This window comes from Myodes glareolus, chromosome 13 (genome assembly GCF_982192425.1).
Source record: "Myodes glareolus chromosome 13, mMyoGla1.1, whole genome shotgun sequence".
NCBI lineage: Eukaryota > Metazoa > Chordata > Mammalia > Rodentia > Cricetidae > Myodes > Myodes glareolus.
In genome coordinates this window covers 37919009-37946648 of record NC_142038.1, presented here as the reverse complement: position 1 = coordinate 37946648, position 27640 = coordinate 37919009, and the positions used below count along the sequence as shown (strand labels likewise).

Genomic DNA, 27640 nt, shown 5'->3' with positions numbered 1-27640 from the left:
AACTGAGACCTGAGATTAGGCAATATTATTATGTCAGTATTACTGTTCTTATTCTTCGAATTGTGATTGTAAGAGAATTTGAGGTCTGAGCACTGAAGTAATGAAACATTTTATCTGCAACCTACTGTTAAGTGACTTTTTAAACATGTAAGGACGGGTGGGATTATATATCTATGCATGCACGGAAGGAAGGAAGGAAGGAAGGAAGGAAGGAAGGAAGGAAGGAAGGAAGGAAGGAAACAGCAATTGATGTGACATAATAAAGTGATAATCAGACATTTAAAAAAGCTCACATACTCAAGATGAGCTTTACAAGTGAACTCAAAAGACTGACTTATGGTTAAGTGTGTAGACTAAAGAAGAAAAATAAGCTTTTGTTGTTGTTGTTCTTGGAATAACTGAGTGATATAGAGACCTGATAATTAGTTGAGGAAGAAAAGATCTAGTAATCAACCAAAAATTCTTTTTTGTCCCTACTGCTTAGAGCACCATGGTTGAGTCAGGCATGGTGGCACACACTGGTAATCCCAGCACATAGCAAGCAGAGATAAGAAGACGAAGGCCAAGGTCAAAATCACCTCATAGAAATGGAGGGAGGAAAGGAATATGGAAGGAAAGGAAAACCTGAAATACTGGAAATATTAAATATCCCATTGATATAAAAGCATAGAATATTATGGGAAGGCCATGTTTGAATTTGATGCTTATGTTATTAAATGTACTTTTTATTTTTAAAACTGTGAGTTCAGAGCTGGATAGCCCAAAGGCTAAGAGCATTTGTCCTTGCAGATGACTGGCTCGATTCCTGGCACACTTATAATGGTACGTAACCACCAATATCTCCGGTTCCAGGGAATCTGACCCCAACCTCTGTGGCACACATACATACATGCAAGAAAAAAACTCGTATACATAAAATAAAACAAAATCTAAAAATAAGTTCTAAAAACAAGTTCTCCCAAATAAGATATTTTTATCACCACCACCACGCCACGAATCAGTGTGGTTTGAATGAAAATGCCCTCCAATCGGTGATACTTGGGGAGAGGTGTAAGAGGTGTGGACTATCATTACCTGGGCATGTCGTGAGTGTGTGCCTGCGCGCGGTCTGTGTGTCTGTGTGTTCCTGCAAGATCCCAATTTCTGTAGATCAGTAAAGGGTGCAGAGCAGAGCGTAACTGCTCCAGACAGTAGATCTCAGATCCCTTTGCTGTACTGCAGAGGTCTAAGGAATCTGGAACACAGACATGACCCCTGGTTCCTCTATAAGCATCCTTTTCGGGAGGAGGGGCTTCCACAGTAAATGGAAAAAGGGGCAAGTGAGTCACAGGAAGGTCTGACACGTCTCACGACAAATGCAAACCCGTGAAGTCGTGTGCATGTGGTTTGACAGAAATAGAATCCAACTTCGCAAATAAACACGCTTTGAATTTCATGACAATGCTAGCCTAGAAATTCCCACAAAACTGAACACGATGTCGCTTTGCGACTCACACAGCTTTTGAGCAGTCTGACACGGGGCAGCGCCACAGCGCATTTCTTGCTGCAGCAGATGGTGCTGCATCGGAGCCCTGCTGCTCCTGCTGGAATTATAGCACATGTAGAGGGCACGCTGTGATTTATAAAGTCCATTCCCAGCATCTCTGTACTGTGTGCTTTCCTGCAGCCCTACAAGTAAAGAAGAGCGATGTCCTCACCTGCCGATGACAGATGAGGCAGGATGACAGCCTCTGCCAAACAAAGTTGCTGGTCTAAATTAACATGGCTTCTACCTGACAAGGCTGTCCTCAGAAAGCCTATCTCCCGGCCTGTTTTTTTCTTCCTCTGCTGTGAAGCCTCTTTCATTCTTCCCTCCTCTGGGGAGGGACTATTTATTAATAGTTTCCCCACATTTGTGAGGTCTAAGATAAAAATACCTTCGAGTAAAATGAAAGGTTTGACATCATCAAATTATGTCAGAAGGAGCCAAGATTAGAATTACTGTTTCCTGAGTTGCTATTTCTTCACGAATCCATTAAACAGTCACTGATGATTCAGCGAGAGATGTTTTGGGCATTAGTTCTTCTAGTAGCAACTACATAAACACTTTGAACCGAAATCCATAAGGAAAATATGCTTGGTATAAAAATCTCTTACAGAGTCGCTGGGAAGTAGCTCAGTTGGTGAAATGCTTGCCAAGCATGCACAAAGTCCATGTCCTAGTTACATTTCTATTGCTATAATAAAAAACACCGTGACCAAAAGCAATGTGGAGAGGAAAGGGTTAATTCAGCTTACAGATCTCCATTCAAGTCCATCATTTAGGAAAGTCAAGGCAGGAGCATAATTCTGAAGGCAAGCACTGAAGCAGAACCATGGAGGAGTGGTGCTTACTGGCTTGCTCGCCCTGGCTTGCTCAGCCTGCTTTCTGATACAGCGCAGGACCACCTGCCCAGGAATAGTACTGCTTATTGGGAGCTGATCTCTCCTATATCACCCATTAATTAAGAAAATGGCCTATAGGCAATTGAATGGAGGCATTTTCTAAATTGAGGTTTTCTCTTTCCAAACAGCTTGACTAATAATAAAAATAACTGAGACACACCAATACCACATAAACTGGATTTGAGGGTACATATCTACATTCTAGCACGTGGGACATGAATATAGTAGGGTCAAAAGTTCAAAGCTATCCTCTACAACATAGCAAGTTTAATGTCAGATTGGCATTAAATTGAAGCCCTGTCTCCAAAAGGTGACAAAGAGAATATTCTCTTACAACTGTTTATAATTCAATTTATCATCACTTTTACTATAGCTTCAAGCTTCCAAAAGAATAATGGTTATGCCGAACAAGCAACAAAAATGCTTTCAAAACTCTTCTGCAGAGGAAGTTTAAAAATCACAAAGTTGCAAAAGCAGTTGTGGCTATGACAAAGAAAGAGGAAGCTTAAAAGAAAACTAAGTATTCAAATCACATTAGAATGCCAGGTGTCTGACCAGGATCGTGAGTGCATTCATTGTAACAGTCACACAAGGGAGAGTTTTAGATTTTTCACTAGGCACAAAGACCCCATTCATTGAAAATGTCATCACTTGAGCATATGTTAGATGATTTATTTTATTTATTTTAGAAGACATGTGAGTGCCACTTAAGGAAAGGCCAGCAAATGCGAAGCTGAAACATTTCTCCACTTTTCTAACGTTCCTTAGCATAAAAACTATTTGTTCTTGAGTAACTTTTGAGTAAACCGGAATTGGATTTAAATTGAGCAATAGATCAACAGATAGAATTAATTGTGCCTTAAGTATGTAAGTGTGGTCTCAATCAAGAGGTTATTTACCCTTTGAAACCAGCCCAATACTTTTCTTTTTACATATTTTTCTTGATGTTTTAATATGCAATCTCTCTATTCAGAGCAGTGTAGCCTCAAACACACTATATAGTTCAGACTGGCCTTGAAGCAAAGACCCTTCTCTTACCCTTTAAGTCATGTAATAACAGATATAAGTTATCATGTCTACCAAGATTGCAAGATTATTGATTATTATTTCTTGCTTGATATGTGTGTTTAGGGGTGTGTGTGTGTGCGTGTGTGTGTGTGTGTGCGTGCATACACATGCATGATGTGGCTCTAAGAACCAAACTAGAGTTCCCAGCCCCATTTAGCTCATTCACAGAACCCAGAGAGGACTAGAGTCATTTATTGGATAATGTAGCTTGTTTGTTTTTTAATTTTTAACTCACTGTTTCTTTTTTAGTTTTCTTCATTTTGAGAATTTCATACATGTACACAACAAAATATGATCTTATGCACCCTCTTTCCCCATCCAAATTCTCACACATACCACCATCACGTGTCCCGTCCAATATCATGTATTTTTTTTTAATAAAACCCACTAAGTTCAGTTAATGCTGCACTTATGTGCATGGATGTGTGGCCATCCACCAGAGCATGAGAATCCTCGTGGTTGCCCTATCACCAATAGAGGATGATTATCCCTCCCCCACCAATTATCCACTACCAATAACATCTTGTCTTTAAACTTTCACTAAAACAAGTGGCAAAGCCTAAACTTTATTCCACGTCTTTTTAAATCATACAATCCAGGGAGCAATTAGAGAGCTAGCCCTTGGTGAGTGAAATAGTCTATGCAAGCAGAAATGCAGGATTGTTTCCTGTGAGTTATCTGGAAGTTCAGTTGTTCAAATGCGGAAGTCAAACGGGTAAATTCTTCCAGGTGAAGGGGCTTTACACAACACTCCAGGCACAGCTCGGGGTTTGATGAAGATGTCTCCCGCTGGGAGGGAAGAGTACCCCGGAGAATCAGAAAAGGAACCATCCCCAATCTATTTGAGTAAATTCATTGTGTGAATTAAAGAACAACTCCATAAGCAAGACTGTACATAACCGTGCTTGCTATTCTTCACCCAAAAGGGCCCTTTATGAAGATTTCTATATAGACAAACATGAGAGATCAAAGAACATTTCCATTCCAAGAGTTACATCTGTTAACAATTTATGATGATTTTGTTCATAAAACAAAGTTGCATATAGGAAGCACACTATTAATGCTTTGGAAATAACTGCCCTGTATATTTTAAACTTTTCAATTAGCTTTTAAAACATTCGTTTTTTTGTCTTGTTGAAATGATGATCTCATTAGGTTGTCCAAGCTTGTGTCAAACTCATGGGCTCAAGTGATGCCATTGCCTCTGCCTCTTGAGTGTAGTTCATGTTTCTAAAGAAGTTCCTGTGTCCAATGGAGAGTCTTTTTTACTGCTGTATTTATCTTTCATCTCTATATTAGGTTTAGGACAAAGACGTACATTTTCCTCCGTCGTTAAAATGGCTAAGAGATGTTTTGTTGTATTTTAAGCTCATATTAAATTCTTTGATCTGAGAATCCTACTATTTTTATTTTTTACCTAAGTACTAAATTAAAAGAAACATTCCTCCTTTTTGCCTAAGATCAAAATCAAGGTTTCATGTTCCTTTATTCCCACATTTGTTCCTGTGGTGAGCATGTGGGTCAAGTGACACATTGCTAAAGTGTGTGATTCATAAAGGCCACTTAATGACAAAGCATTCGCCCTGAAAATACGTTTATCGTTCCCTCACTCCATTCCTTCTAGTCTGTTTCCTTTTTTCTTTCTTTCTTTAACTGTATACCTACAATTTAATTCACAAATGAAACTACTGTCAACAACATAGTTCTATTTTTATAAAAGAACAGAGACATGGACTATTAAAATAGAAGTGTGAGGAAGTAAATTTTTCTTACTGAATATGTACTGGGTTTCATTTTCCATATGTAGCTTATGATTCTGTTATTGTAATATTATGATTTTAGCTTGCTGTACTGGCTGATTTTGTGTCAACTTGACACAAACTAAAGTCATCAGAGAGGAAGGAGCCTCAGTAGAGGAAATGCCTCAATGAGATAGAATTGTAAGGGCATTTTCTCAGTTAGTGATCATTGGGAGAAGGCCCAGCCTGTGGCGGGTGGTGCCATCCCTGGGCTGCTGGTCCTGGGTTCTATAACAAAGCAGGCTAGGCAAGCCATGAGAAGCCAGCCAGTAAGCAGCACCCCTCCATGGCTTCTGTATCAGCTTCAGCCTCCAGGATCCTGCCCTGTTTTGAGTTCCTGTCCTGACTTCCTTTAAAATGAAAGCAATATGGAAGCATAAACCAAATGAACCCTCTTCCCCCTAACTTGTTTTTTGGTCATAGTGTTTGGTTGCAGCACTAGAAACCCTAACTTAGACATTTGCATGTTGGTGGCTATTACAAGAGAATTTATACTAACTGGGACATGTAGGGAGGTGAGTAGCAGTGTGACTTACCCTGGGTTTCTCCCAAAAATACATCATGAGACGAGCACCCAAAGTACAGGCACAGAAGATTAAGTTGTGTGGGGTTGAGACTCTATTCCGTCACATAACTCTGGAAGGTGGCATGGAACTGTGTAACTGAGTAGATTCTCCTTGGAGACAGAGCTGTCCTTGAGGGAGAAGAGGGAAATATGTTATGAAGGAGGATAAGACAAAGCCCTTTGCTTGTTATTGAAACTATTCTTACTGTTGTTTTGTTTTGCTTTTTGAAACAGGATTTCTGTGTGTAGTTCTGGCTGTCCTGGAACTCACTTTGTAGACCAGGCTGGCCTCCAACTCACAGAGATCCTCCTTCCAAGTGCTGGGATTAAAGGCATGCACCACCACTGCCTGACTTGATTGAAATTATTAGTATTCACATAAACTTGTAGCTTTAAGTGTTTATATATACTGAAATATTCACAGCAATGGAAGTATATGTAGTAGAAGACTGAAGATTTTCTTTGTGAAGTACAATTCTACAGCGCAATATAATGTATTGTAGTATCCTTTTCTTAAGTAATATAAAGGGTGATATAAACTGTATAAAAGTTGAAATATATCATCTATAATAATAACAATAATAATAATAAATAATAGTTCTCCTGAAAATAGAAGGAAGTCATATTGTTTGTAGCCACAAGGATACCCAAAGAAATAAACCAGATAGAAAAAGAAAAACAGCACAGAATCTCACTTATATGTAGGATCTAAAAAAAAAGTTAAAACACATAACAACAAATGAATGTTGTTTACCAAGGACATAGTGAAGAAGAAAGTGGAAAGCATCCAAGCAGACATGGTCCTAGAGACGGAAGCTAGAGTTCTGCATCTGGATCTTCAGGCAACAAGAAGAGAGAAAGACACTGGGCCTGGCTTGAGCATTTGAAACCTCAAAACCCATACTACAATAGCATACCACTTCAAACAAGGCCACACCTACTCCAACAAGACTACATGTCCTAGTTCTTTCAAAAAGTGCCACTCTTTTGAGGCTATGGAGGTAGTATTCATTCAAACTCCCATGAATGGGTCAAAGAGCATGAAGTTACAGTTATTTAGGATAAGTGTAAAGAGCTAATGTGTAACATCATTATACAATATATAACATAAAGGATGCACCTGGTTTTCTATTTCTTCAATATAGAGCCATAGAAATAAAAACAACATGGCGCTGGCCCAAAAATAGGCATGTAGAACAACGGGATAAAATGGGAGCTTAGTCATAAATCCATGCAGCTACAACCACGTGATTTTTGACTAAGATGCCAAATGAATTCACTGTAGAAAAGAGCTTCTTTAACAAATGATGCTGTGGAAATCCAACGCTTACATGGAAAACGAGTAAAATTAGAGCCATAGCTCTCATCTTGCATGAAAGTCAACTCCAATGGGATCAGAAATCATAATCCAGGAATGGAAGCTGTGAAACTGTTAAAGGAAAAGGAAGAGAAACCTCTCAAGACATAGGAAAAGATTTTCTAAGTAAGACTCCAGCGACTCAGGAAATACGCTAATTACCCCCCAAAAATGGTACTTTGTGAAATTAAAAGACTTCTTCTGGAAAAAATTAACCAAGTGAAAAGGCAGCCTGCTAAATGAGAGAAAATCTTTCCAGTTACACATCTGATAGGACTAATATCTAGACTATTCAAGGAACTCAAAAGATCAGGCAAGAAAACAATCTATCAAAAATGGAATAAGAAACTGTGCAGAATTTCCAAATGAAGAAATATAACCGAACAATAGATATGTTTAAGTGTTTAACATCCTTAGCCATCAGGGAAATGCAACTCAAACTATAATATCCCATTTAACTCCTGCCAAAGTAGCTATCTATCATCAAGAAAACAAACAACAACACTGGAGAGAGTATGGACAAAGAGAAACACTTACCCACTGTTGCTGAGAGCCTGAGTTAGTGCAGCCTCTATGGAAATCAGTGTGGAAATTCCTCAGAAATCTAGAAATAGAAGTACCATATGATTCAGCGATGCCGCTCCTGAGTAAATACCCAAAGGACTATAGAAACCCCTGCACACCCATAGTCACTGTGGCTCTATCCACAATATAAAGGAAAAGGAATCAGTCTAGATGCCCATCAGAAGATGAATGGATAATGAAAATATACTAGTCCACAATGAAATTACATTTAGCAGAGAGAATTAAATTAGGCAATTTTCAGCAAAGAAAATGATGGAACTGGAATATACTATATTAAGTGAAGTAAACCAGGCTCAGAAAAAGACATGTCCTCTCCCTTGTGGATCTTTGCATCTATTTTTTATGTGTGTGCATATCTAGTCAGAGTGAGTCTATGGAGAGCCCAGGAAACTAGGGAGAGCCCCACATGGGTGAGGGAGCAATTTTAAGACAGAGAGGCAGAGAGGAATAGAACATGTGCCGTGAAAATGAAAGGGAGATTATTGAGGGCTTAGAGGGGATGGAGCCAGGAAGATGATGGAGGGAAGGCGCAGGTGGGTCAGCCAACTCCTGGCAGTAGATATGATAATTTCATAAGGGAATCTACTATTCCACATGCTAATTTTTAAAATGGCACCGATGATGTGCAACCTTTGCTCAATTTTGACGTGTAAGTTTGATAATGACCTCTCCACTTTCCTCTCAGGTAAAAGTAAAAGTTATTCTGTTCTTATTTAGAGGCGGGGAGTAAAACAGTAATGTTTTTAATTTAGAGAATACTATGCCTCACTCATCACCTCCACCTTCGCATCCGTGGAAGCCGCTTCTAGATAATGCAGAAAAAAGTCGCAGATCTGCACCATCTTGGATCTTGCAGGGTGCATATAGCATATAACCTCCTAGCTACTCTCTAGGGGTATATAACAAGAACGAGGATGAATACAAGCACAGCAAGCCTTTATTATTAGACCTCTTAAATTTCAGTGTTAACTCTCCACACATGATAGCCATCCTATTAATGCTAATTATATGGCTTCAAATATGCAACCTTTTTACCACTCAGTTTTTGCATGAGAAAAAGAGAATGATAGCACATATGATGATAAATATTAATAAGATGGTGGATAAAATGACTCATTTTCAACCACATGGTTCTGTAGCATGATTTAAATAATGCACAATTAATAAAATGATGACCCATGAATAATAATGAAGTTGAGATGGCAAAAAAAAAAAAAATAGGTGGATGTCCTCTGAAGGATGACACCTAAGATTGTCCTCTGGCCTTCGCAGGCATAGGCCCACACATGTGCACATATACTCCTCCATACAGGATCACACACAAACAAACCCATAACACTATCTACAAGTAACTAAAACAGTGCAATGCTGGACCATAACATTTGTATCTGTTGTAGGTACAATATGCTTAATAATAATGGCCCCAAAAGGAAGAAGGAGAGGAAATCGGTTTACACTAAGAGCAACATTTCTATCAGTTCTCCTACTGAATTTTAGTGTAAGTCTGAAGCTAATGTTGACAAACTAAGATGTGTAGGGCAATCTCTAGAGTAATCACCAAGAAAATAACAGGAAAAGAAAAGAAAGAAAAAGAAGATTACCAAAATAAAACTCTATAAAACGTTGCTGTTTCAGTATATTCTCTTTGTCATGGTTAACTTCAACCATGACTCAAAGAGTCACCTAGGAAGAAGAAACCTCAACTGAAGAACTGCCTAGATCAGACTGGCCTGTGGTCATGTGTGAGAGGCATTTTCTTAACTTCTAATTGATGTAGAAGAGCCCAGGCCACTGTGGAAAGTACTATCCCTAGGCAGGAGGGCCAGAAAGAGAAGAGACCTAAATGTGAACCACGGGGCAAGCCAGTAAACAGAGTTCTCCCACGGTCTCTCTTTCAGTTCCTGCCTCGAGGTTCCTGCTCTGGCTTTGCTCAGTGATGAGACTGTCACTTGGAAGTGCAAAATGAAGTAGACCCTTTCCTTTCCTGGGTAGAGGGTTTTTTATCACAGCAACATAAAAGCAAACTAGAACACTTTCAAAGTTGATGTTGGCATTTAAATCCTACTGTGTTGGTCTTAAAAGGTGGGGTGCATTTTTTAAAAATAAATTATTGTCTTACTAAAAGGACAGAAGAAACTAGCATAAGCCTTTTGCCTATCTGCCTTCTGTCATGTGACAATAGTGTGCCCTCTACAAGCAGCAGCAGGACATTTCTAGAAACAAAGTGAGTTGATTTATAGGTAGTTAACAGTTACTCTAGGAGAGATAGAAATTTTCTTCAGTGTTATAGTTACCGATGACCATCTGTACCCCTTTAAGTAGTCTTAATTAAACTCATTGTTTCACACACACACTTGCACACACTTGCACACACATGCACACACACACACACACAGATACAGACACACACATATACAAAGACACAAAGTAGGAGGAGGTCTTTCTGGGAAGAGGGAAGTGAGTAGGACAAGAATGAGGAATGAATCTGACGTTAAATGAGAATATATTGTATGCTTGTGTCAAAATGCCATGACGAAGCCGTGTGTGTGTGTGTGTGTGTGTGTGTGTGTGTGTGTGTGTGTGTTAACAAATCACTTGTAGGTGGAAGCAAAGAATCTATTGCAGCAGGCAATGAAGAAATGTGTGGCTACTTGTATGGCCACCGAAATGTGTGTCAGTTGTTCTATCTGACAGTGCTATATTTCTGCAATAATACATGAAAATTAACTGCTGAGTCCATTTAACACAAGAAAGTGGAAGCTGAACAGGTGCAGGAAACCTTCCCCCAAGAGCGAAACCAAGTGTGGTCGCAGTGAAGCAACACCGAAGGTTTAGAAGAGGACCATGCATTTAAATAATCTCGGAAGACCAGTGAGATGGTTGAGTTACACATTCTAGCTGAGAACAACAGTGCTGGGCAGTGACTGTGAAATGAGTCACAAACATGGAGGCCACCCATGTAGACTACGACGTCAGCATTCATTCCAGACAGCGGTGGCCTCCAGCATTTATCGAGGATCACTGTTGGTACGGAAGAAAATCCTGATTTGAGCAGGGGCTGAGCCCCCGTTACTCAGGGCCACAGCCAGCTCTCCCCTGAGGCTGTGGAATGCCTAGATTAACAACACTACACACAAAGTGACTCTGATTGGGAGCTGGGATGTGATCAAACTGGGAGGAGAAATTGTTGGGGTCGAAGCAGCTAACAACCAAAGAACTTCACAGGGAAACTCAAACAGCGGTCAAGCTTTTTTAGGAATGCGGTCCACATTCCACTGACAGAGTTGTTTGATTAGTGGGACACCTGATAGGGATGGAGACTGTATAACAATCATCCTCATCTCCTCCCTGAGCCACTTCAGAGGGCAACCATAGCCTTGTAAACCCAGGATAAAGCTATTATGGCAGACTTTTTGCAATGATGCTCCATAACTGCCATGGTGTCTACAGGAGGCCTTCTAGTTGAAGTCATCCTCCCACGCTTCCTTCTAGCAGAGTCTGAGCCCATAACAAAGACCACCACCTCCTCCTGGCCAAGGTGGTCAGGATGGGGACAGAGCTCATACTCTTTCCTCACAACCACTACCATGAGGAGATCATATCACAGCTGAAGAGGAAGACATGAAGGTCACCATGATGGCATGATTGCTGTCCATAGTGTTCATCCTGAAACTGCAATGGCCACATGGAGGCCATCATGAGCATGGCAGGTGGCTTATGATCCACACATGGTTTCAGTAGTGATTATTCCTATGTAGAATAGAGTGGTTTGCATGATGACTTTGATAGATACATGATTAATTACTCATAATTATTCTTAAAGATTTGGCAAGAGTATTGGTTATCAAGTTTAACAAATTCATCATGAGTTGGGAGATTTTATCAAAGTCAATGGTTATGGAGAGAGAGAGAGAGAGAGAGAGAAAGAGAGCCAAAGGTGGGATCATTACAAATAAAGGAACATAGGACTAGGGTCAGATACAGAACTCATTACCAATAAAGAAACATAGGACTAGGGTCAGATACAGAACACAGAGCAGTGTTGCTTTGTGTCAGTGTGAATCTGTGTTCTGAATGGTTTCTCTAAGGCTAACAGACCTCTGAAGGAGTCCTGCCTCCCCAACCCTACTTACTGTTTAAAAAGCCAACATTTGGGAGAGCAAGATGACTCTGCAGGTTAAGTTGCCTGCTGCTGAGTCCAGTGCCCTGAATTGGATCCCAGGGCTCCCTCTGTAGAGATAACCAAATTCCACAAGTTGTTCTCTGACCTCCATATGTATACTGCGTATGTATTTGTGAGTCTCTCTCTTTCTCTCTCTCTCTCCTCTAATCTCCTCCTCCCTCTCATCCCATTCCCTGCTCACACACACAAACATAATCTTTTAGAAATTCACCATTCCTCTGCTTCATCGCTGGTGGCATGTGAGGTACAGTGAGATCCTTCCTGATAATCAGATGAGACCTTTGCAGTTCTTTACCAACAGGGTTAGGGTGGAATGGGGAATGAAAATTCTAGTGTTCAAATAGAAGTGAATTTTACTTTCTAGTCATTGGTGGGTGTTCAAAATATTCCCCCTCAGAATCTTATTGGGCCCCTAAACAGAGAACTATAGGCAACTAAGGAAGACTGAGAGTAGGGTGTTATCCTAGAGATGATATTGATATGGTATACAGAGATGATATCCATCCTAGAGATGATATTGATACAATATACAGAGATGACATCTATCCTAGAGATTATATTGATGATATGACATACAGAGATGATATCCATCCCAGAGATGATATTAATATGACATACAGAGATGATATCCATTCTAGAGATGGATAACCTCAAACTGGTTATCCAGTACCAACAGGTCATCTCTGAAATCATATACATACAAATAATGCTAACTGACCTGAATAAATTGTGTATGTTGGGGGGGGCATAACAATAATAACAAAGAAAAAGAGGCTGTGAGTTGACAGGCAAAGGAGTACATGGGAAGGGTTGAAGAAAGGAAATGGAAAGGGGAAATCATAATTTATATTTTAATTTTAAAATTGTTTTTAATAATCAAAAATTCCCATTACAGGCTGAGCAGTGGTGTTATTTGCCTTTAATTCCAGCAATTGGGAGGCAGAGGCAGGCAGATTTCTGTGAGTTTGAGGCCAGTCTGGTCTACAAGTTTGTTCCAAGATAGGCAGGACTGTTTCACAGAGAAACTCAGTCTACATGACTATTGCAAACATCTTAAGTTATGATCACTGTAAACATCTAGATTGGGAACGATGAAACAGTAGTTCACATATTCCTAGAGTTTGCTGAAATCACTATTCAGAATGTATTTCATGCACCTAAAATAAATAGTCACACTGAGTAAGCACCAGTTCAATCCAAAATGCTTCCTCAAACTTGAATATCTGAAAACGCCTAATTTCCACATAAAATCGTATTCAACCTGAATTAATACCTGGTAGTAGGTATTAATTAGGTTGACACAATGCAATCTATAATAGCATATTAGAAGAATTAATTTACAAGCTCAAGAATATTGCTCAAAGGAAAAAGCGCTTGCCTGACATGCACAAGGCCAGGGTTCAATGCCTGACATGAAGCGGGGATTACACACACACACATACGAGTTAACTTATCAATTATAGAAAATACTATACTAAGAGTCTGATGAAAATAACATTGGATTAGACTTGGGGGTGTAGCTCAGTGATAGAGAACTTACCTAATATGTGGAAAGCCCTGAATTTATTCCCCAGTGCTGCAATAATAATAAAAGTGAATTTAGGTAGGGGGCACAACTTAGTGGTAGAAATACTTACATAGCATGCTTAAGGCCCTACAGTTGACTATCAGCACCACAAAAGACAGCAAAATACACCACTGGATCTATTTGCTTTGTCTGCAATTGCATAGTCATTAACTTAGAGATATTAAGAAAACAAAGCTCATAATAAATTTAAAATGCTTAAATCACAAGGGTAATAAATCTTTCTAAAGCATCCAATGAGAAGTGTGGAGAGAGGGGTGAGTTCCGGCTCTTAGGACTGGGTCTGAACTATCTCCCATTCTTTACAGAGCATATAAGCCTTCCCCAGATAGGATAATGACAAAGGCTAAAGTTGGAGTCTAAGCGAGGAGGCTCAACCCATAAGGTGCCCAGTGTCAATAATGCATACCTTCTCCAGTGGAGAGATTCAGGGACAAGAATACCTGGTCAAAGAGATCCAATCAGAACATGTAAGGCTTAATTTGTGTTCACTGTGTAGAGGACACGTGATATCAGAATGGGAAGCCTCATGGGAGTGCATATGAGCTAAGTAAAGTGATATACATGTACAAACAATTAATAACTAAACCAATTGTTTTGTATACTAACTGAAAAGAAAACATACACTATAATCTTAACTTCATAAAGAAGAGTAGGGGTCAGCAGGAGATGGAGATGGTTGAATCAAGACTCTATAAATACTTGTACCACAGACTTAGTACACCAGAATATTAGTTACATCTTGTATATTTAATGTAATGAATTTTATATCTATGTAGGGCCCCAGGAATAGTAGTGACCTCTTGGTCATCCCAATTTGTTCTCTTTGTTTAATGCATTCTTGTGCTACCTCTTTAGCACCCCTCCATAGTTAATGTCTCTAACTTTTAATCAGTCTCATTTACTTTATTTCTATTACAGGAGAGTTGAATATTCTCAAGCAGTACTATAATGACACATTCTGCTACCCAAGAACATGGTACAATTCTTCAAGAATTAGTCCCTGTTTCTGAACAGTTTATCCCTAATTACCTTCTACATTTGTTGTTATTGTAAACAGAGTGAATGAGTTTTTCATAATAGTTTTACTAACATCCTCTCACCCTATTCAGACCATGTATTATAAATGAATATATATGATTTGCAGAGTCAGATTTAATCTTGAGCTTTCCAGCCTCTAAAGTTGATAGTATCTTTTTGTTGTTGTTTGGTTGGTTGGTTGGTTGGTTGGTTGGTTTGGTTTCTTTGAGACAGGGTCTCACTATGTAACTCTGGCTATGCTGGAGCTCACTGTACATATATCAGGCTGACCTCAAACTCACAGAGACCTGCCTGTCTCTTTGTTAAGAGGGCTGAGATAAAGAAATGTCCCACAGCTCCCAGCTGTATTCTCATCTTAAAACTAAAATAATAACACTTTCCAGTAAAATTAAAGAAAAGAATGAGAGAAAATACTTGTAAATAGCAAACCTAATAATCGACTTGAATCTAGACCATATAAGGAATTGTTGAATTTTTGTAAAATAAATAGTGAAATTTCCAAATATGAAAAGTGTATGAATAGATATGCCACTGAATAAGATATACAAGTGACAAGCACATGAAAACATTCTTAATGTCACTAGTCACCAGGAAAATGCTAATTTGAATCACAGTGAAATGTCAGTTTATATTCATAAGAATGACTATAATTTTTAAAAAGGCAAAATAACAAGTGTTGGACAAGAGGTGTGTGCAAAAATCATGATCCTCATTCATTACTAACACTAAAAGCATTAGTGTTAAATGCTTTTGGAAAACTTTGGCAGTTTCTTAAAATGTTAAACACGGAGTTGACATATGACCAACAAATCCATTCATATCTACCCAAGAGATTTCCCAAGAGATATGAAAACACACACCCACACAAAAACGTGCTCACAAATGTTCACAGAAGGGTTATTTAACGCATAGAACATTGGGGGAAAAAAACCATTGTTCAGCTGATAAACAGATAAGCAAGCCAAGGTATATAGTCATACAATAGGGTATTTATTATTCAATACAAAGAAAAGTACTGACACAAGTTCCAACACGGATGAACCTTGAAAGCACTATGCTAAATAAAAAAAGCCAGTAAAAAAAAAAAAGTCACATATTGTTTGATCCTATTTACATGAAATATCAGGAAAGGCAAATCTACATACAGTATAAGCCAGAAAGTGAATTAATGACATTATTATTGAAATCATCCTAGACATCTTTATTACTGAGTCTTTTTCTATTTTATTATCTCAATCAGCAGTAACAAAAAAATCCAAGTATAGTAAGCATCGGCTTCCAAACAAAATTGTTTTAATTGGCATTTTATCAATGTCATAGAATTATCACTATGACTTATTATAATCCTTTTTCTGTGTAATTAATATTTTTATTAATTAATTATTTTTTTATGTACCAGTCATAGTTCCCCCTTCCTCCTTTCCTCCAGCTCCCCCACTTCATCTGCTCCTCAGAGAGGGTAAGGCTTCCCCTGGGAATTCAACTAAATCTACCCCATCACCTTGTTGCAGCAGGACCAAGCCCTCTACCTTGCCGCCCACCCCCACCCCATGCCTAGGTTGAGCAAGGCATCTCTCCATAAAGAATGGGCTCCATGAAGTCAGTTCATGAATTCAGATTAGATCTTGGTTCCACTGCTAGTGAGTGACTCTACATACTGCCCAAGCCATACCATTATCACCTGCATTCATGGGGCCTAGTTTGGTCCTATGCAGGCTCCCCAGTTGTCAGTCCGGAGCTACTAGCTCGGGTCAGATGTTTTTGTGGGTTTCCCCATCATAGTATTTACCCCTTTGTTCATACTATCACTCCTTCCTCTCTTCAGTTGTACTTCAGGAGCCTGGCCCAGTAGTTAGTTGTGAATTTCTGCATCTGCTTTCATCTGTTTCTGAAGAGGGTTCTAGCTTCACTGGGGACTGTAGGCTGGTTATCTTTTGCTTTATGATTGATATCCATTTATGAGTGAATACATATTATATTTGTCTTTCTGGTTTACCTCACTCCGAATGTTTTTTTTTCCAGTTCCATCCATTTGCCTGCAAATTTCAAAATGTCATTATTTTTTACCACTGAGTAGTACTCCACTGTGTAAATGTACCACATTTTCTTTATCCATTTTTCAATTGAGGGGCATCTAGACTGTTTCCAGGTCTGGCTATTACAAATAATGCTGCTATGAGCATAGTTGAGCAAATGTCCTTGTGGTGTGAGTGTGCCTCCTTTGGGTACATGCCCAAAAGTGGTATTGTTGAGTCTTGAGGTAGACTGATTCCTAATTTTTGAGAAATTGTCATACTTATTTCCACAACCACTGGAAGGTGTTTATCAGCTTGCCCCCAATTTAGACTCTATCACAGATATGTATGTTGTTCCCCATCTAATAAGGGGACAAGAAGAATTAAAGAGAATTTAACCTCTGTAGCTCAAGTCACTCCTAAAACCAGGTCTATCTCATTTCTATGTTCTACTTGCCACCCTACGCAGCTACAAAATTAATCTATAAGAAAAAATAATATATGTGGTTCTGTGCCTCCAAGTTAAATGGCCCAGAACAGTATGCTTTTGTGTTTGGGTACCTGGTTTTTCTCTGCTGAAGACTTGTGTATCAGAACCATTTCCCTTCCTAGACAATAGGACTCTTTTCTACATCCCAGCTTTGTTCCTTGCCAATAGAACCTGTTGCTCAGGTCCTGGTTAGCTTTGTGCTATAAAAGAAGCATAAGAGAATCTTATTTAGATTTCCTTAGAATCATTTCATTCGCCTTGCCAATAATTGGTTGAATTAAAAGTATATAAACTAGGTGTAGTCAATGAAATGTGTCAGGAACCTGTACAGGCATCTTTGACGCGATAAAAATAAATGGAAATGACTGATTTCTTTTTTAACCCTGATGACAATCATCCTATAATCAGAGGAAAATAAACTTCATGCCAAGAAACAACAGACAAAAGATGACAGGGAGGAAAAACTAGAGAAGAGCCTGGAGAAGTAACCAGTATTACAATAGGAGACCCTGGGTTTGATGTTTATCACTGAAGAAAGAAGAAAAATAAAATCTTGAGGCATTGGCGAAACAATGATGAATTCATTATACCTTTCCTAAAAGGCACAGCCTAAATCATGCAGGTGGTGGTTTTGTCTTGCTTTGGTCTTACATTTTCTATATAATGCACTGAATATCATGCAATGTCTTACATGCCTTCTAGCAGGTGAAAAACACTTGAAAAACAAAATCATCGTTAAATGAGCTATATTTTTTTCTTTGCTTATACCCTCTGAGGTTTATTTGGGGAAAAATCCTATCTCTAGACTACTCAGATCTTTAAAAATACATTGGAATTTAACTGTTTTATGGCGGTAGAAAAACAGCAACTAGGATTTCAAGTTATACTGGGGTTTACATCTTCCATTATGGCACCATTGTGGTCCATGTTTGGTGGCAACATGAGTGGTTAGCTGGGAATGAGTGGCCACATAGCAATGATCAAGATCCTAAACTCTCAGGACTTTGCGTATAGGATCTTTATATTTTAAAAAGTATAAAAATGGGATTTTTTAATATTTAAAAACTAGGAGAAAAGATTCTGCTTTATGAGTTGAAAAACCAAATAAAAATCAAGAAGTCAAACATACAAAAAGAAAGAAAAAAAGGCAAGAAGGAGGGAGTGGGGAAGGGGAGGAAGAGAAGGAGAGAGGGGGAGAAAAGCAGCTATGAATGAAATAATGGGTCAGAGGTTTGTTATTGGATCAAAATTCTATTGTCCTCTAGATGTATTTTCCACAGAGGCAAGTGGCTTAAATGTTCACTGTTCTCCTGAACTTCCCCTATTCTACTTGAGAGATAAGACTATGCTCAAGCCTGGGAGCCAGACACTGAGGTAATTTGGACAGAACTGGCTCTTCAGCACTACTGGGATTGCTACTTTTGCTTTTACTTTTTTCTCCTTTCTTTGAAGACATAAAAGGTTATTTTTCTTGAAGTATATTAATTTGGAACATTGTAAGAGTTTATTTTGCTGCTATGCTTCAGGATCTACTCTCAGAAGTAGATCAGAAGTAGAAGGTTCTATACATTCTTACCATCTACTTAGCCATGTCTCCTCAATAAATGAGAAGATATTCAGAGTGTTATGCATCAGTGAATATTTTGGTGCTGTATAAATAAATCTTAACATATTTAATCATTCAGTCCTGCTAATGAAAAACTAATTATATAGTCATGAAAAAGTAAACACACAGTTACAAAAGACATTACAGGTGTTGCTATAGAAGTGTATCCCAGATACTATAGATGAACAGAAGGCTGACTGTTTTATTTGTTTACACTGTGAAGATATGTTTTTTCCAAGGCACCTTCTAATTGGTTTAATAAAGAGCTGAACAGTCAATAACTAGGCAGGAAGAGGTTTGGCAGGGTGGGGGGGAAGACTTCTGAAAAACAGAGAGGACTCCGGGAATTAAAAAGAGGAGTTGCCAGACAGACAGAGAGGAGACAGAGGTGCAAGATAGAAGAGAGGTAATGCCACATGGCAGAACAGAGATTAATAAAAGCATGTTCATCTCAGTTATAAGAGCTAGTTGGAATGAGCCTAAGCTAAAGACCAAACTTTCTCATTAATAAGAAGTCTCAGTGTCGTTATTTGGGAGCTGGCTGGTGGGAGAGAAAAAGACTCCTAACAGCTGACCTCTAAAAACTGTATTTTCAAGGGGACAGGAAGTTGTGCAATGCCTCCTCTGCAGTGAAGAGCTAGAGTTGGCTTATTCTCAGCCTCTCTTTCCTCTGACACTTTCCAGGGTTTGTTAACCTGGTTATGTTAATCTTATACTTTTCAAGTCTGCATGGGACAGTATATCTTAGAGGCAGAGTTAGAATGGCTGTAAGATCGAAGGATGACAGAGGAACAACACTGAGCCAAAGCATGAGGAGATAACCTAGGGGGACAAAGAAAATATAGAAGCATAGAAAAGAATAGAGTGTTACATTGAGTGGGAATTAGAAAGAAAAAAAGTAGACAATTCTCAATGTAGAGACAGTAGTGGAAGTCAGGCATGGTGACCCACCTCTTTAATCCAAACACTCAAGCAGAGGAAGGTGGATCTCTGTGAGCTTGAAGCCAGCCTGGTCTACGAAGTGAGTTCAAGGTCTGCCAAAGTTGTTGCACAGAGAAACCCTGTCTCAAAACAAAACAACAAAACAAAACAAAAACAAAAAAAAGAAAGAATGAAAAAAGAGAATGGAAAAGGAAGAAAGAAGGGAGGAAGAAGGGAGGGAAGAAAGGAAGAAAAGAAGGAAGGAAGGGAGGAAGGGAGGGAGGAAGGAAGGAAGGAAGGAAGCCACAGACGCTCAAGAGGGTGCCCGCAACAGCTCTGGACTCCTGATTCCATCTAGAATCACTAATTTTCCTAGTGACTATCTTCTTAATAGCACTGACATCCATGCATTTCTGTTTTTCAGAACTTAAAGGGCCTAGTGACATGAATCCCAACACGTATCCTCTCTATCCCCATCTCTTCATTTTCCCTAGGTCATGCTGTGTTTATGTCTTCCTGTTTTCTTTGTTATTTCCTCTAGGTGAAGCTCCTTCCCTTGTTCCCATCATTAGGTTGACATTTTGAGCCTGAACTAAAGTACCTGGTATTTTGCTAGATGCTGGGGATACAAAGATGACTCACACTCTGCTTTTGACTTCAATGCTGGAAATGACCTACTGTCTAACCGTGGAGACGCGGTTAAATGAGCTGCGATAAGGACAGAAAACAGATCCTTTAGAGAATTGGGACTTATTTAAAAAGCCCAGAAGAGCATGGGGGAAAAAATCACACAATCTCCAGGCAGATGAAAAGCTCAGATGGGGATAAAAATAAAGGACACAGGCTTTACCCTTGCAGTGAGAACAGACAAAGTTCCAAAGTTGCCTCGCGCTAGCTAGTTCTAACTGTGTGATCTTGAGCATGCTGTTACGTCTTTCTGAGCTTCAGTTTCCCTATTTATAAAATGGGTGCATTAAGAGTAACTCATAGGATCCAGGTGGTAATATGCAAAGGACTTGACTCATAGGAAAGGGTCAATAATTGCTCCCCATTATTACTGTCATAATATTCTAACAATTAAATGTGCATTATGTATAGGCAGGGGCAAAGGGTGGAGCTATTTTGAAGATAAACAGTGATACTTATTTGGAGGCTTTACCCCAGCCCCCTGACACACCTGTATTCAAAGAGTCTGGAATGTTTGGGTCCAGGCATCACCCCAGTCCCCTGGCACCCCTATATCCAAGGAGTCTGGGATGTTTGGTTGGAGGTTTCACCCCAGCCCCTGGCATACATTCTAAAATGTTTGAGTGGAACTTTTCATTCCAGGCCCCCTCCCCTGGGAGTTGCCGCTGTCCAGACTCCACCTCCAAAAAAGCCCGCCAAACAGTGACCCACTCCCACAGGCTATTTAAACTGTCCCCCAGAGAATGAACACGTGGTCTTCGGGTCTTCGTTTCCCCTCTCTGTGGTCTTCCCAGTTCTCCTTTCCTCTCAGTGGTTTCCCTGTCTTCCTTGGGCAGAGAGATGGGGGCGCTGAGGCATTCATTAAACCTGGGCTTTTTCTAATTCGTTTTTATTTGGTCTCATTTGGATTATTGTTTCGGCTGACAGATTTTATCGGGATGAAAAAACTTTCCATCACTATATCTAAGAAATATGACTAAAGGAAATTTTTATTATTGTCCTTATATTTTGTGTATTTTCTATAACCTTTTATCTCTATAACAAGGACACGAGTCTGGTGTGGTGCTGGGATTACATGCTTGTAATCCCAGCATTTAGGAAGTTGAGGCAAGGGGATTGCCACAAATTCAAGGCCAGCCTGGAATACACAGTGAGCTACTATGTATTCCACAGTGGAATACACAGGCTAGTCTGGGCTCTAGGCCCAGACTCAATTTTTAGGCCTCAATTTTAGGCCGGCCAGTGGTGGCACATGCCTTTAACCCCAGCATGATGCCAGCCTGGTCTACAAGAGTTAGTTCCAGAATATAAGCTCCAAAGATACAGAGAAACCATGTCTCCAAAAGCAAAAAAAAAAAAATAAATAAATAATTTTTTTTTTTTGCTTAGCTGCAAAATCCTTTAAATCTTTTACTGAGACTCTAAGATGCGTGTTTGTGTGTGTGCACCGTGTGATACTGAGACTCTAAGATGCGTGTTTGTGTGTGTGCACCGTATGACACTGAGACTCTAAGTTGTGTATTTGTGTGTGTGCACCGTGTGAAATGGCTATCATGGTAGCAGACCGTAACTTAGTGTACAGAAACAGTGTTGTGGACACTGGACAAAGACTTGGGAAAGCAGCAATACTGTCGTTTTTTCATTAGTTCAGTAACTGCCCCTTAAGCAACTGCTGTCCTAATCAGCAATTGCAATCCACAGCTAACAGCAGTGGATCAGGCACAGTAACCAAAGTCAGGCAGGAATTCTGTTCCCCCAGGGAAGGTTTGCTGCGAACAGGAACTTTATCTAGATCTCTGTCCCTCTAGAGAACTCAGAATTCAAAAGTTGAGGTGAAATTCTGCTCTCTTAGAGCAGCTGAATAGCAAGTAGCTAACCTCCTCCCGGCCCATATCTTCCCCCCCCCCCAAACAGGACATCCTTCTACTCAGCCCCCACTTAAGAACCCTAGCTATGTATGGTTCCTCAATACCACTTCCTGTCAGCTAGTTGCTGACTCGGCCTCCTGACCCCAGGTTAATATTATTTAAACAAACAAATGTAACATGTCTTTGCATCATTAAACAAAAATTCCACTGCATAAATGAATGTAACACATCGTAAATTAGTATTCCACAACACCTCGCCAGTTCCTTGGGCGGATGATGTCACTCACATTAACACTTACATACGACATCATATGGTCCTCTATAAAAACAGTGCAGTCTGGTTTGTTCAGTCAAAAGTACTACATAAGTTGGTCTGCATAAGAACTGCATAAGTACTTACTTACTACGTAAGTATTTACATAAGTTGGTCTCCACAGCTGGTTCTCTTACCTCATCACCTGTCAATCTTCCCTGTCTCTTCTTTCAATCATCCTTGTCTTGCTTTCCTTCAAACACCCAGACTATACTCAGGGCTTTTGAACTGAATATTATTTCTGCCTACAATGTTTATCTACCAAATATCCATATTACTCACTCCCTGAATTCTCAGAGGTCTTTAACCAAAAGGCTTATGGGCATTGAAGTCTTCCTTAGTTAAAATTTAGCATTCTTCATTTTGTATGCATTCCTCACTTCCTTTTGTTATGTGAATTATCTAGCAATGTGGGAAGCATATTTTTATAAGGATTTAGATGTGTATCTCTTAATTTACTGAAACCATAAACTAATATAGAGGTTCACTAAGGAATGGCAATTCTTACTGTCTGTGATGGGCTCTATTTTCTGTTGTTTCTTTTGTTTAAAGAAAATCTGGTCTTAAGCCACTAGATTGAGCCACTCACAGATTCTTCTTAAGATATATTGCCTTAATGGGCAGTTTTATTAAATCTTGTGTAATTTTTTTTTTCATGACAAATCACAGTTGAAGGGTGTGTGTGTGTGTGCGCGCGCGTGCATGTGTATGTTTTCCCTGCTGTGCACTGACTCCCATAGGGGGATGAAGAGTTAGTTAGTTCACTGCTCTTTCCAGGGTCCACCACAGTTCTTTAACAGCCAGTCATGTGAAAGCACATTTGGGGAGTTTGAAGGACAAATCTGTGAGCATCAGTTCTTTCCTTCTACCAGAGGAGTCTCCAGGAGTGGAACTCAAATCTTTAGGGTTGAGGCAATAAACCCTTTAACCTCCTGAGTCACCTCTCCAGCCTAGACCTTGTATTTTTATATCTTCAACATCTAACATATTAACCATCAACATGTCTACAATTATGTAATGTATCCAACTTGAATAGCTAGATGAAGTATTTTGAATTTCTCTAAGATGTCAACCAACGTTTTATTTATTCCATTTTTTTATTTTTTATTTTTGATGTGATTGCTGCTGTTTTCATTTTATTTTGCCTTCCTGCTTAACTTCCTTTAGAAAAGACCCCCCTTCTTTGAAGATCAAAGCCATGATCTTTGTTTCAAGATTCCCTGAACACTTAAGATTTCTTCCACACCATCAATTTCAATATTTGATCAACATTTGTATTTTTATTGACAGCCTCAACTTCATACAGAATCCCTATCTATCTTACTCTAATCCTCAACTGACAGCCATGACATAATAGAGCTGATGTGCTAATTATGTCTGTGCTCACTCTCCCTGTCAACTCCGGAACATCCTTACCACAGGTTTACTTTGGGAAACAGGTATTACAGAGAGAGCACTGTGTTTTGAAAAAAAAATGCAGTGCTTCACAATGCAGTCTTCCTGTTTTTCTCTGGGAACGAGTTTTTGCTATCTGAACCAGTCTCTTTACCTTCTCTTGAGTTACTATGAAACCGAAATTGCATAAGAGCCTTAATACTATTATCCATGATCCATGCAAGAGAAAAACAGTATATTACAAAGGACAATACAATGTTTTATATTAAGATATAAAAAGTGTAGAGAAACTAACTCATTTTATTTTTACCATATTTAACTGTCATTTAACCTATAAGATTCTATCTCTCTTTATGTAAGCAAAACTCTGGTATGGTGATGCACTTTATCCCATTGCTAATAAAGTGTGAGGAACAGTGCTTGCCTTTCTTAGGACTAGAAGAATTCTATTACTTTTCTTCTAAACACTGCAACTTTAAAGGCTTTGGACCTTATGTGGGAGCAGCCCAATGGAAAGTGGAGCCAAAGACTCATGCAAAATGACTACAGGGTAAAGGCAAAGGCATTCTGAGCTTGAATTCCCCCCCCCAATCAGTAAAGTTTAAACCATGAGTTCCAATGTGGTCTTTCAGGACAGAGCAACAGGATTGCTCTAAGGTTGATCTAGAGCTACCCAGGGACTCAGCCACCTCTTGGGATCATCCACACTCAACATCAAGGGCGCTTTTCCTGTGCTCACTGAAATTTCTGAGTATTGTTAGATACACCGGGGAGCACAGCCAGTCCATGTGTGCTGCTTGGTATTTATCTCTGACCATCTTCACATTGAGGATTAAGGTTGAAATACATGTGTCAGGCACTGTGCTGCATACTTTTGCTGGTATTGGCATACATAGTGTCATTTTCCATGTATAAGAACCCCCACTGTTACCTGATTCTAAGTCATGGCATGCCTCATATCATAAGAAGCATTCAGACTTTGGCTAGCGGTTTAGTGCAGTGGGAAAGTGCTTGCACAGAGTCTGCTCCTCCTGGAGTTTCATCTTCGGCACCACCACCACAATAGCAACACCGAGTCCACAGTTCACATTTACACATATTCCCATAAATAAAGTATCAGTTTATCCCATATGTCTATGCTGCTTAGGCATCTGAGTATTTTATATGCAACATTTGAGTTGCGATTTTTAAAGTCGTATACAGTATCTGATATTAAAATTGTGCTTAATGTGCTGAAGCCTTCATTTGATTTAGGAATTTTCGGGGTTCCTTTCCTGTTCTTGTCTCTATTGAAGTGCCATTGGAATGATAGTGCACTACCTCTGTAGAAATGATAGGAAACTGCGCTGAACTCCTTCTTGACTCAGAGCTATCTCTCGTAACAGCTGATACAGAAAAATAGTTCTGTGAACTACACACTGGTTTTGAGAGGAGTACAAGCTTATAAATATTCCTCTCATGTAAGAAATCTGAATACATCTCTAAAAGTTGTCCGCCATGCTCAAATGAACCTGAAGAATTGTATGGTATTAGAAAGAAAGGAACTGCGAAAGCAAACAACTGAGTACACAAGAGGCAGTAATTAAGGTGTTTCAAAGAAATATCAGGACCAAGCGGTAAAAATGCCAACGGCCGAAACAGGGACTATTTCAGACCGTAATGTGAAGCAATAAGGGGTTGAAATAAATATATAAAATAAAAATCAGCTTGGAGAGATATCTCAATAATTAAAAGCACTTATACTCTTTCAGAGGAACCATGTTGAGTTCCCAGCATCCATATGGCAGCTTACAACCATCTCTAAGTGCGGATCCTATGCCCTCTTCCAGCCTATGCTGACAACAGGCACACACATGGTACACATACATGTATGCAGACAAAATGCTCATACACATAAATAAATTTCTCTTTTTTATTTTTGGTTTATCAGGGAAGGGCTTTCTAGTAGCTATGGAGCAGTTGTGGAACTTGATCTGTAGACTAGGCTGGCCTCGAACTCACAGAGATCTGCCTGCCTCTGCCACCTGAGTGCTGGGATTAAAGGCATGTGCTACCAACACCCAGCATAAATAAATCTTAAAAATAAAATAAAAATTAGTACTGACAGAAGCAAATTATTCAATAAATAAATGAGGGCATAAAGAAAAATCTCCCATGCAAGAATATTTCAAATAACTATGTAAAAATTCTATCCCCAAGAAGGGTATTTCCCTTTGTACCCCATATGGCCATACATAATGGCTTCTTTCTAAAGAGTAAAGAATACGAAAGGAGAGGAAATGATATCTTTTCAGAGGAGAAACTCACAGGCACTGTGTCAGAGTAGTAACCGAGGTCAATAAAAGTAGAGATAAATCCATGGACAGGTGGAGCCTGGTGATGAGTTGAGGAAATGACATTCTACCTCTGCATTCCTTTTCCAAAATCCCACATATGTGTTTCGGTTTAACTACGTGGTGTGGGATTGGAACTCAGACAAATCTCAGTACAGGGACATGTTATAAACTATTTGACCAGTATTCCTCAAAACCACAGAAATACCTGGAAAAAAAAGTCATTATCCACCAGAACACCAACAAATCACAACAACTAAATGTATTAAGTTATGTTTAATAGAATCTTGGAGCAAAAGGCAGGACATTGGGTGAAACAAGATATCTCTCAGTAAGCTGTAGACTTATTTAATAGTGTATCAATTTGGTTCAATAACTTTAGCAAGGAGATCATAGTGACATGATGGAAGAAATGGAACATGAAATATATGGAAACTTTATACAGTCAGCCCAATTTCTCTTTAAATCTAAAACTGTTCTTTAAAAAAGCTTTCTGTTTGTCTCTTTTAGTTATTCAAACAAAAGCCTGCCATTCACACATTGTGTTCGACTTTCCACTTACTCAAAATTGTTCCTAGGGCACTCATATTAACCAATCCTGGAAAAGCCATGTTGCAGACAGGTTTCATTCCACTTCACCAAAATAGAATGATCGGTTTATTTAGTTAATTTAATTAGTCGTCGTCTCTGGGTATTGCGTGAATTTTTAATTTAACTGGGGAAAAACTGGTAAGCTAAATCCAATAGTGAATAGTTCTTATAATTTTTTTACTTCACATTGTACCAGAAACATACAGCAGTTACAAAACTTTTTAGTAAGTTATTTCATTTAAAGAAAAAGTAGCAGCTGGGAGTACTCTTAGTGGTGAGACACATGCCTTGCCTGCAGAAGTGCTTGGCTGAATGTAATCCCCACCAGCACCAAAGAAAAGGGGATAAAGAGGTCTCTGAAAGGAGAGTTTCTGTGGTCTGGAAGGGAATTAAAATGCTGGAAGTTTTATATAACTACATGTGAAATGAGATTTTAACCTTGTAGCTGTCACCTTTTCTCTGTGGATGCCAGCATTTCATAAGCACTTTATGGTACATGTACAGTGACATTTTCTAAATGAGGGAAACTGATGAGTCAAATGACTTGTGCCAGATACTCGATGAGTCAGAGATGGAACTGTTCTCTTGACTCACTACCTGTCAATCTGAAAATGACTTTCAGAATTATTTAAGCATAAGTTTCCAAAGCCATGATAAGGAAATAAAATGGGCCATATTAATACTAGTTTTCAATCTAGTAAGTTATTTAAAACCAAATTTGTGAGGATTCCAAACACCTAAGATTCCAAAATACAGCTGTTATCTTTAAGAAATACTATCTTTGCTACCTAAATGATTGTGGTGGTTTGAAAGA

The 27640-nt window shown here is 39.1% G+C and overlaps 1 long non-coding RNA gene across 1 annotated transcript in view; it reads right to left on the bottom strand.

Annotated features, from left to right (window-relative positions):
• Positions 1-3174: 3174 nt before the first annotated feature.
• The window catches only part of LOC125390607 (uncharacterized), a 57464-nt gene continuing 32998 nt past the window's right edge, over positions 3175-27640 (bottom strand). The window contains exons 2-5 of the long non-coding RNA XR_014996942.2: positions 7751-7817; positions 7188-7285; positions 5828-5985; positions 3175-4281 (exon numbers count right to left, since the gene is read on the bottom strand). This is a non-coding gene — a long non-coding RNA (uncharacterized LOC125390607). The remainder of the gene's footprint in view (positions 4282-5827; positions 5986-7187; positions 7286-7750; positions 7818-27640) is intronic.